The 19,604-nt window shown below is 39.7% G+C and overlaps 1 protein-coding gene and 1 pseudogene across 1 annotated transcript in view; one reads left to right on the top strand and one right to left on the bottom strand.

Annotated features, from left to right (window-relative positions):
• Window positions 1–274: 274 nt before the first annotated feature.
• LOC149081472 (NADH dehydrogenase [ubiquinone] iron-sulfur protein 3, mitochondrial pseudogene) lies at window positions 275–1,220 on the bottom strand (annotated as a pseudogene).
• Window positions 1,221–6,426: 5,206 nt separating this feature from the next.
• Window positions 6,427–19,604, top strand: part of LOC149081471 (carcinine transporter-like) — an 86,066-nt gene continuing 72,888 nt past the window's right edge. The window contains exon 1 of the mRNA XM_089238395.1: window positions 6,427–6,735. The gene's annotated coding sequence lies outside the window, so the exon portion shown is untranslated. The remainder of the gene's footprint in view (window positions 6,736–19,604) is intronic.

Genomic DNA, 19,604 nt, shown 5'->3' with positions numbered 1-19,604 from the left:
GGACACGTCGTACGCTATTGTCGAGAGCGAAGGGCCATCTTTGACACCTACCGCAACAGCCAAGGCCGTCATGCTTCGTCATACCCCAGTAACAGCCGCATAACCGACGAGACCAGCATACCAGCTACCAGGACCCCTCCATCCAGCCCGTTTCGTGGACGATCGCCGACACGCCGCTACAGATCCCCGTCGCCGTATAGACGTTCTAGTCAGTCGCCGAATCGACGAAATGAGGAAAACTAAGCCGCGCGACCTTTGTTGGAGGTGAGGCCGCTATTTTTTTTTTTTTTTTTTTTTTTTTTTTAAGAACCAAATTTATATTTATAATATGGAAAAACTTTACCAAAAGGGGGGATTATTTTCCAAATGAATATGAAAAAAAGCAGCCAAAACGATAGTTGCTGGTCTAAGGAAAACATTGTATTGGGATACCTATAACAAACTCTTAAACAATCTAACATCATTCTCAGCACATAATTTCAAGCACTGGGTTTGCTTCCAGCCGCTGGAATGGGCAGCGGCAATGGTATTTCTTCCACTGATGCGTCCTCGGCCTTGAAATGTGGGAACTGTTCCCAGGGACCGACAAGATCAAACTTCCTGAACTCTTGAGCAAGTTCCAACGGTTCGAGGACGACTCTCCTTACCTCGTCATCATACCTGACTTCAACATAACCACTGAGTGGGAAGTCCTTACGGAAAGGATGTCCTTCGAAGCCGTAGTCGGTCAGGATACGCCTCAGGTCGGGATGGTTGTTGAAATAGACCCCGAACATGTCCCAGATCTCCCTCTCGTACCAGTCAGCTGCCTTGTAGACGCTGTAGGCCGACTCCACGGGCGTCAGCTCGTCGGTGTAGGTCTTCACGCGTATCCTGGAGTTGTACCGCAGGCTCAGCAGGTTGTAGACTATCTCGAAACGGTACTTGCGGGTCGGGACGTCGACGCACGCGATGTCCGCCAGCGACTCGAACTGGGCGTTGTGGTGATCCTTCAGGAAGCTGAGGACGGGGATGATGCCTTCGGGACAGATCATGACCTCCAACTCGTCCCCGTGGTATATCTGAACCTTTTGGACATACTTCGGCAGTTCACCGTTGGTCGTCGCTGGCGCCAGCAGAAGGCTCTGCTCGGGCGGCGAGCAGCAGCAACAAGAGCCCAAAAGCCTGATGGCCCGGCCCGTGGACGCCGTGAAACGCGACCAGCTCAGCGAGTACGGCATTTACGTCGCCGATTGCCTGCGAGGAAAACTGATGTGTGGCGTACACAGGACAACAGTCCCGTTTGCTTCCACTGTGGACGTCCCGGACACGTCGTACGCTATTGTCGAGAGCGAAGGGCCATCTTTGACACCTACCGCAACAGCCAAGGCCGTCATGCTTCGTCATACCCCAGTAACAGCCGCATAACCGACGAGACCAGCATACCAGCTACCAGGACCCCTCCATCCAGCCCGTTTCGTGGACGATCGCCGACACGCCGCTACAGATCCCCGTCGCCGTATAGACGTTCTAGTCAGTCGCCGAATCGACGAAATGAGGAAAACTAAGCCGCGCGACCTTTGTTGGAGGTGAGGCCGCTATTTTTCAAAATCCTCCCAATGTCGCTAAGATGCTCGGAAATCATGTTGATGTTATCCTCGACGACCATCCCATACGTGCACTAGTAGACTCTGGAGCTTCTTTCTCTGTGATCTCAGAAGATTTTCGACGTCATTTACGCAAAATTATGTTTGTAAATAGTGAAAAATGTTCCTCACAAGATGTTATCTTAAAAGTCGCTAATGGCAGTTATGTAAAACCTCTTGGAACCTGTACTCTTCGTCTCACCGTCAATGGTCACAGTCAACCAGTGGAATTCACAATTATGCCGAAATGTAGCCATGATGTCATCCTCGGTTGGGATTTTCTAGAAGCGTCTCAAGCAATCATAGACTGTGGCAAGTTAGAATTTACGTTTGAAGAGATCTTACATGATCATCGGTCAACGCAGAAAGGGGGGTTGTACGCTGTAGAGGATTATACCATACCAGCACGCTCAGTAACTAAGATACAAGTATCTGCTCCTATGTTGGATAATGACATTGACGTTATCGTAGAAAATAATAGGTTTTTATTGATGAACCAAGAAGTTGCCATCCCATCAACCCTCATGAGCCTCGCTAATAACAAAGGGGAACTGTGGGTCGCTAATGGGCTAGCCCAACCTCGACGTATCTTGAAGAACATGTGCGTTGGCCACGCCGAACAACTTGACTGTAACTATGTGAATGCTTTATCGGAAGTGCTGTCGTACGAGAATGTTAGCAAGAGTAATGAGAGTCCAGTCGATTATTCGCAAATGTTGTCAACGGATCTTGATAGTGAACATCAAAAGAAATTGCTTCTATTGCTAGAACAGTTTCCGGAAGCTTTTGGTGATGGAGGTAAGGTGGGGAGTTACAAACTCAACGCGAAGCACAAAATCAACACTGGAGACCATTCTCCCATCAACCAAAGACCTTATAGGGTATCACCTGCCGAACGTCGAATAATTCAAGAGGAAGTTGAAAAGATGCTGAAAAAAGAAGTCGTTCAGCCATCTGAAAGCCCCTGGTCCTCTCCTGTAGTTCTTGTCAAGAAAAAAGATGGCACTTGGCGATTTTGTGTCGATTACCGCAGATTAAACAGAATTACCAAAAGAGACGTCTACCCACTACCTCGTATAGACGATACTTTGGATTCTCTAAAGGGCGCAAAGTATTTCTCCACCATGGATTTATACAGTGGCTATTGGCAGATTGAGGTTGATGAAGCTGACCGTGAAAAGACTGCTTTCGTAACACCAGAAGGACTATACGAATTTAAGGTGATGCCATTTGGACTTTGTAATGCTCCAGCAACTTTTGAGCGCATGATGGACAACCTCCTTCGTCACCTTAAGTGGAATATGTGCTTATGCTACCTCGACGACATCGTCGTCTTTTCCGAGACATTCGATGAACATCTTAACCGTTTAACAGCTGTTTTTCAATGCATTCAAGACGCAGGTCTTCACTTGAACCCAAAGAAATGTTTGTTTGCAGCACCGGAAATTAAAATTCTTGGCCACGTTGTGAATGCCGAGGGAATTAGACCAGATCCAGATAAAGTAAGAGCCATTACAAATTTTCCTGTTCCACAAAACATCCGAGATGTGAGGAGTTTCTTAGGGCTCAGCTCTTACTACCGAAGGTTTATAAAGGATTTCTGTCTGAAAGCTGCTCCATTGCAAAATTTATTGAAAAATGACGTAAAATTTCGTTGGGAAAAAGATGAAGAAGAAGCTTTTAAAGTTCTAAAGAAAGCCCTAACTTCCGACCCAGTATTAGGGCTATTTGATGAGAAGGCTGAAACAGAGTTACATACCGATGCCAGTGGTTACGGAATAGGAGCAGTGCTAGTCCAACATCAGAACGGGAAAGAGAAAGTTATAGCATACGCGTCCAGAACTCTATCAAAAGCCGAGAAAAACTACTCCACCACGGAGAGAGAATGTCTTGCGGTCATATGGGCCATTACAAAATTTCGACCCTATATTTTCGGAAAGCCTTTCAAGATTGTTACCGACCATCATGCCTTGTGCTGGCTAGCCAGCCTGAGAGATCCTTCCGGACGGTTAGCACGATGGGCGCTGAGACTGCAAGAGTACGAGGTCTCAATAGTATACAGAAGCGGAAGAAAACATAATGATGCCGACAGCCTTTCAAGGTACCCCGTTGACGAAAGCTCCGTGCCAGAGGACATTAGTGTCATAACTTCAGTCCTCGACCTAGCAAGTGAACAACTCAAGGATCCCGATGTAGCTAATAAGATCCATGCTTATGAAGGGTCAAGCGGCTCTCTTAAGACCGACTTTGAGGTTATCGACGGCGTTTTGTGCAAGAAGAATTTTGATCCGGCGGAAAAAAAGTGGCTACCTGTTATTCCGAAACATCTACGGTTGGACATCCTCAGACATTTCCATGATTCCTTAACAGCAGGCCATTTGGGATTTGCGAAAACTTACGACCGAATACGAAAGCGATTCTCCTGGCCCGGTCTATATCGAAGCGTACGTCGCTATGTATTGCATTGCAAGGAATGTCAGCGAAGGAAAAACGTAGCTCAAAAACCACCGGGCCGTTTGATTCCCATTCCTCCAGCAGAAGCACCCTTCTGTCGTATTGGTATGGATCTGCTTGGACGGTTTCCAAAGTCTCGAGCAGGAAATAAATGGATCATTGTGAGTACTGACTATTTTACCCGGTATGCTATAACAAAAGCACTGCCTTCAGCAGATGCACCAGAGGTAGCCAAGTTTTTTGTCGAAGAAATTATGCTAAAACATGGAGCTCCGAGAACTCTTATAACCGATCGGGGACAGGTTTTTCAGTCAAGACTCGTTGCTGAACTCAACAGGCTTTGTAATGTGACCCACAGATTGACCACGGCGTATCATCCTCAGACGAATGGCCTCACTGAACGTTTTAACAAAACGCTAGCAGATATGTTGTCCATGTATGTCGATGTCGAGCAGAAAAACTGGGATGAAATCCTACCATTCGTCACGTTTGCCTATAACACTGCTCGACAAGAAACTACTGGATTTACACCTTTTTATTTATTACATGGACGCGAAGCTGAAACTACCCTAGACACTATGTTCCCATACAGTTCGGGTGAACCGGAATCTGATCATCTTGGCCAATTAATTGCACAAGCAGAAGAGTCAAGGCAGATAGCACGGCTGCGAACTTTACAGGCTCAACAATATGACAGCCAACGTTATGATTCTCAACACCGAATGGTAGACTACAAGCCTGGAGATCTAGTGTGGATTTTCACACCTGTAAGAAAAGTCGGGCTGTCGGAAAAATTGATGAAGAGGTACTTTGGCCCGTATAAAGTTTTGAGAAAATTATCAGATGTGAATTATGCGGTAGAAGATTTTGATCCTGCTTCACGACGGCGGAAATCAAGAGATGTTGTTCATGTGCTCCGTATGAAACCGTACAATGACCCGGACGCTCAGGACAGTTCCTGTTCCAACGACGACAATACTAAGGAGGAACAAGGAGAGGAACAAGGCTGACAACAAGTCTCATGAGCCGTCGTACAAACAGCGGGACGCTGTTTCTGTGAAGAGGGAGCAATGCAACGTATGAGGGCTACAAGCCTTTACAAAGGACTGTCTTCTCCATCTCATTTCTTTGAACTATTGGTTGCTATGGCGACTTAAGTTAATTCTTTTTGATTATTTTGTTTTTTGGGCAGTTTGATCTGCGTATTCGTTGTGTTCGGTCACGCTATTCCTTTCGTCCCTGTATTGTGCTTAGCCTAATAAAATAATTCACCGTGTTTGATCCGTTTGTAATAAACGTGACAATATGTTGCGGTAAATATTATAAAGCAGTTATTATACATAATAAACGATTATACATTATATATATATATACTACTGAAATATTGATAGGACAAAGATCATGCTGTTGATATGAATTTTCTCATCTCGTAACTCATCATGTCGGTAGTTTTTTTTCCATGTAGTTGAAAAATTTCACTAAATTTTAGATAAATGAGTATCACGTTCTGTGGTTTCGGATGTTGTTAAATTTCAACGAAAGTAATTGAATTTGTATAGTATTCGAAAACAATATTACTGAAGTAATGCTTTAATTAATAAACACACATTTCGTCGCACCTATCGAGCTTACTACTGAAGGAAGCGACATCAAATGCAAGGAAATCACGTGACTCGGCGAAAACAAAGTTCGTTCTCTAAATATTGCGTTTTAAAGATTAAAAAAAGGATGGATAACTCTTCTAAAGATGAAAAAAGATTAAATTACTTCTTTCATTAATACAGAAATCATTTCTTTCGATTATGATGAAAAATTTCATCGATTCTTGAATTTTCCTTCATTAATTCTGTGGACCTTTCCTTCCTTAATTTCCCTTCATTAATTCCTTTTTAAATTAGAAACATTCCGCTACGACGAATGGTTGATGAGATATAAAGGCCGCATTATACAACTTATGGCATAGCCTGTATATTCATCTACATGTCTGACTATTCAACTGGTCAGTGCGGTATTAAAGAGTTCAAATTCACTTGAAAAGCATATCGTCCCCCATCTCTCATAATTTCCATTAATTTGGCGTCATCAGCAAATTTACTTAAAAATCCATTCTTTATAACTCCAAAGGTAAACATTACAGGCCAAAGGTAAATAAATGCAGGCCTCGTAGTAAATAAATCGTACTTGCCTGGCTGATTTTTTTTTATTTTTTTTTTTTATTTTTGCAACTGAATCGACTTCTTTCCCACTCTCTTCTCTGTAATCTATATTCCTCCTTATCGTTTCGGTAAAATGTCTTTTGAAGATTGTTGCGGCATCACCTTCTATCTCATTTCGGCAAACATCATATGTCATTTGTTTGGTGTTCCGTGTGGTAGCTGGTGCCTAATTTATCGAGCCTGAACTTCATCGACATTCGTATTCATTCCTAAGCCATTTTTTTTTTTGGTCTGTTGTCTTGACGATGGTGCCTCTAATTTTATTGAGCCCAAGCTTCATTGAAATTCGTGCTCAGTCGTATGATCACTATTTCCGCTTCTACTTTAGTGATAAAGTTTAAGTCATTTTTTTTGTGGAGGTAATATGTAAAAGCCGGATCAACTTCTGGAACAATAACTGGATAGAGGATTCGTCCATCACTGCTTGTCAACAGGGTGTGGTGAGTGGTTTTGCCTATTTGCATCATACAATATTTGTTCAGGTCGGCTCTAAAGTTTTGCAACTCACCCATGTTGCCGCTGTGGTGGCCGAGTGGTCATAATGACGGACTCGTATCGCGAGGACCCAGATTCGAACCCCACCGTCACCGCTGTGGTGGTCGGCTGAAGTTGGTTTCCTGTGGTTCCCACCTTTGAGACGCAAATTCGAGCCGATCTCCCCATAAAAAAGGCTCACCACAGAGGGCAACCGGCCTACAACGATAAATTATTCAATCATTACACTTCACTCATAGTTGGAGGAACTGATGGCGGATGGCAGCACTATACATAACAAGCATTACACAGAAACAAACTTCACGTCAGATTTCACTACACGTACACGCACATTCCCGCATGTACCGATTCGTTAGAGGTTCCGCAGAGGAATATGGACGAAGTGCATGTGTGGCTTAGTAGTAGTAGTAACTCACCCATGTTGTTACATGTGAAGTGTCGCTAATATGAGAGGCGCCAAATCAAGGGTAAAGAAAGAACAATAATTTGCCGACAGCTAAAACAAATGTTTTGTCGATAAAAAACACAAATTATGGAGGGAATTATTTCCAGAGAAACTTTTTTGATCGATTGCATCAATCAGGGAACACAAGCAAGCAGTTTTTAATTAGTCAATATTAATGGAGAAATTATGAACTAAAGAACGGGGGTATGTGGAGCTTGAACGACTAAATCGCTTGTGTTCGCAAACATCAGAATTTCACTCGTATCGGTAAGCGAAACATGCTACGAAGAAAATCGGCGAATGGCTTCCCATATAATTCATATTTTTCATTACTTCATAAAACAGTTTTCTGTAAATAAATATCAGTGTTTAGTATTTCATTCGAATTTTCAACTTATTTAAAAAAAAAGTATAATTTATCTATCACAGGTGAATTTATCTATCTCTTATCTATGAAAGTGTGTGATTAAGGCCAGTGATACACATGCTACTAAGTAGTTCGAAAGCATACCACTTACGAGCATTTGCAACAAATGAGATTGTTGGAAACATTTGCAGGAATGTCACAAATAAGGTCATTGGTTGCATGTGCTCGCAAGTGGCATGTTTCCGTACTACTTGGTAGCATGTGTATTACGACCCTAATTGACAATACGATACCAACAGCACCTTCAATATTGTCTGAAATGCATTTCAGTTTGTTGTCGATAGATTATTGCATTTTTTTCAAATTGAATTATTCTGTTATATACAGTAGACGACGGTTATTGGGATCCAAATGATGCTATCATTCGAGTATTGTTATCACTAGGTGCTCGGATCTTCATGACCAAAAGGTGAAACGTATTCGCTGATAAGTTAAAAAAAAACCTGAGTTTCAGGTTTTTCATTCGACCGCTCTGATAAAATGTCCCATTTTTTCCCGAATATGGTCAAGCGATTGAAATACATACATAGGATATACGCAAATATAAGAGTATAAACGAGAAGATATAGTCATATAATATAAACTTTTTTTCTTTCTTTTTTTTTGAAAATAGTTAATGTCCGTGAGGGTTATATGGCCCTGCTAAGCTCTTCGGTGATTTTTTGCTGGGGCCTGTATGAGAAATTCTGAAAAACGGATAATATTTTTGTTAAAGTATTTTTCAAAGTGTCTACCTTTTGGTCATGTTCTCAGCAGGTGAAGGAAATATGGACAATGGAATCCTCAACGTAAATATCTCAACAAATTAACGGCCATTCTTCACACGAGAACTCATTCGTTTAAAAAAGTTATTCAACTGAGCAAACTTATTATTGAATGTAAAAATACAAGAAGAAATATCCTTCGCCCAGAAATTAAATTTCGTAAACTTCCAACTAAATTATGCTAATGAATCAAAAGTTCTGAAAAATTATCAATGGAGTCAAGAGTCTACACAATTCCATTACTTCTTAAATGATAGAAATTGCAGAAGGAGGCCCTAGAGACCTGGTCACATGGAATTTCATACAAGAAAAAATTTTGATACTCGCACATGCGCAGTGAATAAAACCAACCTGTCAAATATTCTAAAGAAACGCAATGGAAGACAGAATTTTATACTGATTCGAATTACAATGAATGCAGTTGAAAAAGCATTAAAAACTGCCCGTTTCATGACTAACGAACTAAATGTGTGGAATAATGGAACCTGAGAAGAAACGAAAATTTATCATAAGAAAATAACGTAATGGTCTGAATAGCACATCCGGCGCAATGTGACGAATTGGCGCGAAACTACGTATCACCCAAGCAATAAAACATCCTATGTATCATCGTTTCTCAACCTATGGTTCGCGGACCGCCTCTGGTCCACGACGATTGCATGAGTGGTCCGCAGGCAAACTTGACGATTCGGTTCTAACTGAATGAAAAATTATTCAATTGTTGTACTAATATCCATATCGGTTCAAAGAAAAATTGTGCCTTCATACTTAGGTTCACCATACCTCATCAAGGAAAGCGCGGGTAATTGCGATCCTAAATACGGGATATCACTGATTGTAGCCAAAAGTTGTAATTTATGACAGATTCGCTGGTGACGTTGAGCCACCAGAGTCATCCATGAGCTATTAGCTGATCGGTTCACCGTCCATTGCACGGTTCCGTTCGGCACATATACGCTCTAGCGAAGGAAAATCTCTATTTCCTCTGTAGCTTAGTGGTCAGAGCACTCGTCCGGCAATCGAGGGACCCGGGTTCGACTCCCGGCAGAGATGAGTTTATTTTCTTCCTTAAAAAATTAACATCTCAAATAATAAATATCTTCACAACATCCAGTCTTCTGTATATCTTGTATTAACAAGTGGAGAGCGACATTCATGTCATGATAATGACCATATTTCATTGAGAAGAAAATAAGAACTGGGATCGTAAATACGGTAAAATACGGGACGTCACGCCAGTTGTCATCAGCAGCGTTGCCATAACTCAGCAAAATCCCTAATTGTAGATAAAATCGCTAAAAAATTGAAGAAAAAACTTTGAACCTGACTAATGTGTAAGATGGATATTTGTATTTTTAGCCATAATTATAATAATAACTATTAAAACGCTGTTTATTCTCTATTTTAGTAAGCATTTCGAATTTAAATAAGCATCGTTGAAAACTGGACAAACGTATAAAAAAATTCGGAGCAACTGAAAAAATACTGGAACGTCCCGTAATACGGGACATATCCGGGAAATTATTTCTGATATCTAACTAGTCCTTGGGTTTAGAAAGGTTGAGAAACGCTGCTATTCATCGATCCCCGTAGTTCGGGATACGTTTTGCTATGGCAACCCTAACGATCAAAAGAATCTGACTATCGATATCTTAGGAATCCATATATAGGGGATACAGAGGGTTCAACACATAGGAGCCGGCCAAAGGCCAGTGAAAGCCCGAAATTCCGACATCGGCTGAATCAACTGAGCCAGCCAGTTGTCCAACATCGGGCTTTGGGAGCAACATATACATGAGAGCGAAATAGAACAAGTAAGGTGAGGGCGAAATAAATAAATCTACTGTGTACGTACTCTTTTATCTACATATCTACACTGCTGGCCACCCAAATTGCAACACCAAGAAAGACAAGAGATATCGCAACAATATTTATTTTGTAGATAACATGTTGACCAAGCATCAAATGATTAAATTTATAGACTTCTGTGAAGTGTGGTTCCTGCCAAAATCAGTAGCCAGAGTAGCCGCCATTGTTGAAGATCACCGCTGCCACACGCCTCGGCATTGATTCAAAGAGACTTTGGATGTGTTCTTGGGGTACAGCAGACCAAGCAGCTTCCACGCGTTGCCAAAGTTGATCTGGTGTGGCAGCTGGGGATGTAATCTGGGTCAATCGTTGAGCAACCATGGACCACATGTTTTCTATCGGCGAAAGATCCGGAGAGCGAGCTGGCCAGGGAAGCAATTCAATCTGGTGATTGACGAAGAACCTTTGGACAATGCGTGCCACGTGTGGTCGCGCATTATCCTGTTGAAATATGGCTGTGGGCAAGCCCTGAAGGTAAGGAAGGACAACTGGCTCCAACACCTCGGAGATGTAGCGCTGGCTTTTTAAAGTACCGGCAATGCGTACTAGAGGAGTGCGAGAGTGATATCCAATACCGCCCCATACCATAATACCCGGTGCAGGACCAGTGTGGCGGTGCATAACGCAGCTGTTCAGCATCCTCTCTCCACGGTGTCTCCAGACTCGAATCCGACCATCGTGGTGTTGCAGACAGAAGCGTGACTCGTCAGTAAAGACAATTTCATTCCATTGTGCCGTCCACATCCTTCTTTCATCGCACCATTGGCGGCGGAGACGTCTGTGGTTCTGCGTCAAGGGTAGACGAAGCAATGGACGTCTTGCGGACAGACCACTCTGCTGTAAATGGCGTCGAATGGTACGTGCAGACACTGGATGATGCGGTACAGACTGAATGTGCTGTGCTATGGCTCGTGATGTGGCTGAGCGATCCGTCACTACCATACGCACAATACGCCTGTCATCACGTGAAGTGGTGCACTGAGGTGGATGCGATCGAACACGTCGGTCCGTCGTACCCTCCTGCATCCAACGATCACATATCCGCATTACAGTTGTTTGGTTTCGTCCAACACGACTACCGATTTCCCTGAAAGATAATCCACAATCTCGGTAGGCCACTATCCTTCCTCTGTCGAACTCGGATACTTGATCAAAAGATGATCGCTGTTTTCTACGAGGCATAATTGATCGTTTTTTTGAAAAAAAACACAAGAAAAACACAATTGCCGTACTTCAAATCGTTGAAATCTCCAAGCCTTAAATAGCGCTTTGAAGTGGCGCCACAGGCGCGCGTGATGTGCGTCTGCGCTGAAATTCTAATCATTTGCATATCTCACCTCCGCTAATGCATGTTGTAAATTTCATATTATTTGCATGCTTCCTTCAGGGTGTTGCATTTACGGTGGCCAGCAGTGTATTATACTGTTTTACTCTTTTTTGTTTTTCCCACAACCTCCGCCTTTTCTTTTCTATTTTTCTTCTCCTTCCATAGGCGTACGCAGAATTTTCTCGAGATGGAGTTTCAGATTTTTTTCCTACAAAATAACACTATAATCTTGGCTCAGGGTGGGGTTAGAACCCCAAAACCCCCCTTAGCGTACGCCATTGCCTTCTTTACTTTTTTCTAACGTGCGGTTAAGTTAGTACAAGGTTACCATATTCATCGCCAATTCGTCAGAGATCATCTGAATTTCTGGCCAATCGCTTGTAAGTAACGGGTTGTCAATAACGTCAAAATTTTCAATTCAATTCCAAATAAATGAAATACAGAAAATTGGCAATATTACCTAAACATGTGTTGCCATTAGACACTTTAATAGAATTTCAATCGCATTGATCGAGTCAGTAAATTCAACAAAATATTTTAGCCGCAATTAAAATCGGAAATTCACAATGTATTTTGCATTGCTTTTTTTTTATAAATTACTGCGAGGGCAAAATTCTCAATAGCCTCGTTCACGCGGGAAAATGAGAGAAATTCGAGAATTTTCACACCAATGACTGCTTTCCATTTCTTTCCTTACGAAGGAAAAAAGTCGTCAAGCGGGTGCTAGAATTCCCAATGCTACCGCAATATTTCCACATGTGAACAGGGCTAATATGACCATAGGACTCTGGAGAAAATATAAAAAGTAAATTTCGTAATTTGTTCGTGTAAAATGAACAAAATATGAATTTTTACTGCATTTAAATGTTTTTGCTATTGTAAGTTTTTTTTTGCCTAAAATCAATGGTTAAGATAAAAAAGATCTGCTTGAAAATACCCTTCGCATTGAAATCAACACATGAAATACATCCGAAGTTGCCGTCGCTGATCGGGGGCGAAGTACTGATAATTCCAGCTCTTGTCTTCATCTTATCTTCGCTTGTCATTGGAGATTAAATTTATCTGAAGTGAAAAATACCATAATTTCTTACATATAGGACAAAGAATGATTTGTGAAATCAAAATAAGGAACAAAAAAACACTATAGACTTATTAAGAGGGTCTCATACATTTTAACACTATGAAAAACTATGCTCTCTAATAGAAATATCATTAAAAATACTATTTAACCATCAATTTATTTCAATTTTTTTACAAATGTTCTTGATTGTATACGCTATCCTATGCTTGTATAATATTTTACATATCTCAGGTACTTATTTTTTTGTAAATTTTCAAATAAAAAATGCATTAAAAACAGCTTGAGCGCATGATAAAATACCATGACATCCAGTTTCCTTTATTTTTAATCGATTTTCATTCAATTACATTGATGTCATGGTATTTTATCATGCGCGCAAGCTGTTTTTAATGCATTTTTTGTTTGAAAATTTGCAATAAATTAAGTATCTGAGGTATGTAAAACTTTACACCAGCATAGAAGGATAGCACATCCAGTCAAGAACATGTGTAAAAAATTTGGAATAAATCGATGGTTAAATATTTTTAATGATATCTCTATTAGAGCATACTTTTTCACCGTTTTAAAAGGTATAAGGCCCCCTAGATTCAACTCCTTATTTCGTTTTTGACATGAAAACGTCTTCAAAATCGATGCCGGTTGTAGCACTGCCTCCTATATACATGTATATATAGGAGGTAGTGGTTGTGGGGAGGCAATCTCGTTCGAATGAGCAACAGTTTTTGTGTCGAAGTAAATTCAAACTTCAATAACTCCATCAAAAATAGACATGGGGCTGCCATCTTGGTCTCAGTTTAACGAAGAAAAAGGGGCTGCCATCTTGGTCTCATTTAACGAAGAAAAACGAAAGTTCGTGCTAATACTATTTTGTGATATTTATGGAAGCATCCTGACATCAGAAACTGATCTCGCGCAAAATGAACCAACGATTTTCTAGTTTTCAGATTTGGCACGCGTTTATACAAACTGAATCATATCTCAGAAACTGCTTATCCGATCCCTGTGAACCAAGTGTTGTTTTGAAGAGGACTGTATTTGCTGTTACTCATTTTGAAGTTTGAGTTTGTATTTGAAATACTTGAAACTATATTAGAGAGGCTGTAAATTTAAAAAAAACGTGAACATTTGAGGATTTTTTTCAAAATGTCGCGAGGTATCGGTGCAAAGTACAACCAAATTAAGAAAAATCGGGCACGAATGCGTAGGGAACAAAATGACGAAGACAATGACACCAAAAACGTCCGAAACTTTTATAGTGTAATCCTGGCCTTATAATGACGTCGTCCGCAAATAGGATGACCCAGATTTTTGAGGCAGTGAAAATTTAATAAAAATTCCGTCCTATAGGCGGTAAATTACGTTATTGTTAAATTACAACTATTGAATTATAAATATTAATGATAGTATCACCAGTGCCATCTTAAGGCATGGGCCCACCCGGGCGCCTCACAAAAATCAGATCCGGTTGAAATTTTCGAGAAATTGTTTGGTAGGGCCTCAGAAAAATCAATTGGCCCGGGGGCCCAAGATACTCTTAAGACGGCCCTGAGTATTACTAAATTTAATGATATTAATGCTGAAATAACAGAATATAATTTAATTTGTTTCGTCGCTTCCTACCCCAGAATACAGTCTAGGTATTTCACTTTTCTTACTGGTTCCGGTCCACCGATAGAGATGGGAGCGTTTCCTGGGTCCGTTTTTCTCGTGAACCAAATAAATTGGCACTTGCTGTGGTTCAGCTGAATGGCGTTGATGTCACACGAATCCTCAATGGCCCCCGACGATTTCTTGAAGATTTTGACGGCATTTATTAGATTTCCTGTGATTGAAAGTACGATGGCATCGTCAGCAGAAAGTGCTGTGATTTCTACCAGCAATGTCATTAATATAAAGTAAGTACTGCGAGTCTGAACAGGATCCTTGCGGGACTGAGGCTCTCACTGGGGGTGCACGTTTCATGTTTTCCCATTATTTGAGTAATTAGGAATTCTGTCACAGCGCAGTTGGGAGTGAGGGCATATAATATGTAAGCATCATAAAGTATAAATTTTTGTTCCTAGAAAATAGAATTACTTGGCATCTTATCGGAATTTTTTTTACTTTATCAATTACTGTTCATTTAATTGAAAAATAAGCATCAAAATTTTATAATGAATACCAATTATACCATTCACTTCTTATAGAAATCCCAATATTAACTCGAATGTATTTTGATTTGCTGCCGAAAGATGGCGACATAGTATAATACGGGAAAATTTAGCTGTTAATTCATTTTTGGGTGCTGATTTCAGGTCTGACCTGAAAAAAATGGTCATGACGTCTAGTTCTTTTTTTTTTTTTTTTTTTTTTTTTTTTTGTTATATGGTATTTAAATTCGACAATCTTTCAAAATTTAAATACTTAGCCTATACGTGTGAACAGTCCCAGCACGCAACAGGCGCACTCGCTCAAGGCTCACTTGCAAGGAGGGCACAGAATAGCCCATTTTGACCCATTCATGTCTATGAATGGACCAGAAGGGCCCTAAATGCAAATTCTTGCACAGGTCACAGAAATTGCTAGTTACGGCACTAAGTATGAAATTATATTTCTCTTTTTTTTATTTTTGGCCATCTAAAACACTGGATGGCAACACTGATTTTATCTCTAATTGCAACCACTCTCCGTTTTTTAATTGAAAGAGAAACACAGGCTTTATACGTTTAGCTGCAACCCTTAAGTCCAAAAGCGGGGCTAAGTCAACGTCGCAGATGTAATCAAATTTATTTGTAACATTAAATGCATGTTTTGCTGCCACCACCAATGCCGTCTTAACGCATGGACCCTCAAGAGAAGAGGGGCCTCTCAAAAGTGAGATCTGTTTGAAATTTTCAGGAATTTGCCAGGTAGGGCCTCAGAAAAACCACTTGGCCCGGGGGCCCATAATACTCTTAAGACGGCCCTGGACACCACTTCGCATCAAATTGGAGCTGATCAGAAGTGTACGCACGCAGGAGGAGGGGGACCATGGGGCTTGTGCCCCTCCGAATATGATCAAAAATTATAAATATTTGTTTACATTTTTGCAAAAAATAAAATATTGAAAGACTAATAAAAAATACCTTTAACGGGTATTTCAATTAATTTGTGCCAAAGTTAAATGTTTTTGAAGGTTAATAACTTACTCCAAAAATATCAGTTCAATCGAAAAACAATCCCCCAAACCCCTGAAAGGGACGGACGCACTTTCTTCGCTCGTGTTTTGCCATTAAACCATTTCACCGTAGAAATCCGACGAGAGGGCGGATAGTTACAACTGGCCCCCTCCATCGAAACAACCTGCACCAGCGAGTTCACGGTGAAATTTTAAAACGACGTTTACCAAATACTCCTTCACGGTGCTACGTAGGAAGTGCTCAAGGAAATGATTTTTGTGGGTAATTAGCTGATCAACTGTGTAGTTTGATCTATAGAAGTGAAAGAAATGCTACCAGGTGTAAATTACAAACTTGAGAATGTACCTAAAAGGAAAAAAAAACATACCCAATTTAACGGGGATTCATCAGAAATTAGATACCTATTGGCAAGGGCCGCAACTGGATACTTGGTCAGCCGGGGGCAACTACTCATTTAGGCACCCCCCCCTCGTAATAATGAAGGATAGGTTGAATGGTGAAATTTGCACCCCTTTTTGTGATGCGCCCGGGGCACCAGACCCGCCTGCTTCCCCTCCCAACTAGTTGCGGCCGTGCCTATTGGTAATATTATGGCCATTCTAAGATTCAATGGTTTCTCTTTGGAGAGTGTTGTTACAGCCTTTATTTCATCAACCGTTCGTCGTAGTGGTATTTGTTATTCTCAAAATGTGACCAGAAATCACCCTGTACGAGTTTTGAGCACGAAAATACAATGTACACAAAATAAAAAAAAATTAAATTTTTATACGATCCTCCCCCATCCACTAACTACCAATTTGTCAGTTGTTGCAGATGAAAGCGCCGTCTTAACGCATGGGCCCACCCGTGCACGGTACGGGGGCCTCAAGAGAAGAGGGGCCTCACGAAAATGAAATCCAGTTGAAATTTTTTAGAATTTACAAGGTTGGGCCTCAGACCACTTGGCCCGGGGGGCTCCCATGATGCTCTTAAGACAGCCCTGGTTGCTCTTTCTCTTCTGAGCCCAACAAACAAATTACATGTTTTTAACTGCATTATTGCTTGAGCTATTTAAATTCAAAAATCGGAGACATGTCCTGGCTTGGGAGAATTTCACGGTCCAATGCAAAAAAAAAAAAAAAAATGTTTGCGGCCCTCTCTAAAAGAATTTTATGTGGTTGCTTCCCGACTTACAAACCTTTCAAGTTACGAACGTAAATCTTGAAGGGGAAATTTTTTTTTCCACAAAAAGAACGTATTCTATTACACTTATTTGGAACGCGTTGATAGTCTGGGAGTCCCGAGACAAGGGATTTTTTGGAGGCCCTACGTGGAAAATTCTCGAAAACTTCAACTACGTCTCGTTTTTCTGAGGCACATCTTCTCTTGAGGCCTTTCGGGCACGGCCCGGAGTGTGGGAGGTATGCATGAAGACGGCACTGCCTAAGATTAGCACCAGGCGTCCGTCTTTGTCAGTTTTGAATCTGGTAACCCTATCTGAAGACCAATAATCCGTATTTTCACTTATTTGTTCGTTCATTATTATTGCAAATTTACGAATTTTGTCTCATATAAATATTTTACGCTAAAAATACAAAGAATCTCTCTCTTTCTTTTCATCATCGCATGAGTTGCCTGAAATTTCGAGATTAGATGGCAGCACCAACAGCATATAAATCCATCCTCCATCGAGCATATACAGTCAAACCTCGTTAGTGCGCCACCCGGTTAACACGTCATTCCACTTACCGGGTCACTTTTTGTAAGTGCCAATTGTCCTCAGGCAGGAATTAGCACAACTATGGCTTACTCCGCTTAACGAGTCGCTTTTTGCTCTCCCAAGAGTGACTCATTAACGAGGTTTGACTGTATTACTGGAGAAAGAGAGCAGTTTCAGCCTTGGCAGCGCTGAGAACAGTGTCCTCCAAAATCTTTCTTGGAAGATCACGTGACTCGGCGAACACAGTCACCCCCCCCCCACGTTATTTTCTTATGGCAGCGATTCTCAACCTTTTTTTGAGCCCTTGTAAGTAAAGGAATTCTATGGCGGAGCCCCGTGGGTAAATTTTTTAATTATTCATCAAAGTTACTGATTCATTTTCACTATTTAAAAATATTTATAATAATTATTTTTTTTAAATTTTACTGTTTTTTTCCCCTCCTTTTTAGATTGCCAGGCCTTATATAAGGGCAGGACTCGGCGAAAATTCCTTGCATTCCGCATTTTCCTCGAGCGGCCGCGGAGCCCCTGGAGAGTGCACAAGGAGCCCCAAGGGCTCCGCGGAGCACCTGTTGAGAACCGCTGTCTTATGGCATCCACAGGAATTTAAAGCAATAAATGAAAGGAATAATTTCAGCATCGATGAGATAATTCCAGAATTAATGAAAGAGATAATTCCAGAATCAATGTAAGAGATAATTTCAAAATTAATGAAAGATATAATTTCAAAATTAATGAAAGATATAATTTCAAAATTAATGAAAGATATAATTTCAAAATTAATGAAAGATATAATTTCAGCATTAATAAAAGACATGATAATAAAATTAATGAAAGATATAATTTCAAAATTAATGAAAGATATAATTTCAAAATTAATGAAAGATATAATTTCAAAATTAATGAAAGATATAATTTCAAAATTAATGAAAGATATAATTTCAGCATTAATAAAAGACATGATAATAAAATTAATGAAAGATAATTCCAGAATGAAGGAAAGAGATAATTCCAAAATAAATGAGACATAACTTCAGAATCAATGAAAGAAATAATTTCGGAATCAATGAAAGAAATAATTTTAGAATCAATGAAAGAAATAATTTCGGAATCAATGAAAGAAATAATTTCGGAATCAATGAAAGAAATAATTTCGGAATCAATGAAAGAAATAATTTCAGAATCAATGAAAGAAATAATTTCAGAATCAATGAAAGAAATAATTTCAGAATCAATGAAAGAAATAATTTCGGAATCAATGAAAGAAATAATTTCAGAATCAATGAAAGAAATAATTTCAGAATCAATGAAAGAAATAATTTCAGAATCAATGAAAGAAATAATTTCAGAATCAATGAAAGAAATAATTTCAGAATCAATGAAAGAAATAATTTCAGAATCAATGAAAGAAATAATTTCGGAATCAATGAAAGAAATAATTTCAGAATCAATGAAAGAAATAATTTCAGAATCAATGAAAGAAATAATTTCAGAATCAATGAAAGAAATAATTTCAGCATCAATGAAAGAAATAATTTCAGCATTAATGAAAGAAATAATTTCAGCATTAATGAAAGAAATAATTTCAGAATCAATGAAAGAAATAATTTCGGAATCAATGAAAGAAATAATTTCGGAATCAATGACAGAAATAATTTCAGAATCAATGAAAGAAATAATTTCAGAATCAATGAAAGAAATAATTTCAGAATCAATGAAAGAAATAATTTCAGAATCAATGAAAGAAATAATTTCCGAATCAATCAGAATCAATGAAAGAAATAATTTCAGCATTAATGAAAGAAATAATTTCGGAATCAATGAAAGAAATAATTTCGGAATCAATGAAAGAAATAATTTCAGAATCAATGAAAGAAATAATTTCAGAATCAATGAAAGAAATAATTTCAGAATCAATGAAAGAAATAATTTCAGATTCAATGAAAGAAATAATTTCAGCATTAATGAAAGAAATAATTTCAGCATTAATGAAAGAAATAATTTCAGCATTAATGAAAGAAATAATTTCAGAATCAATGAAAGA

The sequence above is a fragment of the Pholcus phalangioides genome, unplaced genomic scaffold, assembly GCF_987345545.1.
Source record: "Pholcus phalangioides strain wild (caught in Gottingen) unplaced genomic scaffold, Ppha-v1.0 ptg000010l_1, whole genome shotgun sequence".
Taxonomy (NCBI): Eukaryota; Metazoa; Arthropoda; class Arachnida; order Araneae; family Pholcidae; genus Pholcus; species Pholcus phalangioides.
This window is presented reverse-complemented; position numbering and strand designations above follow the sequence as displayed.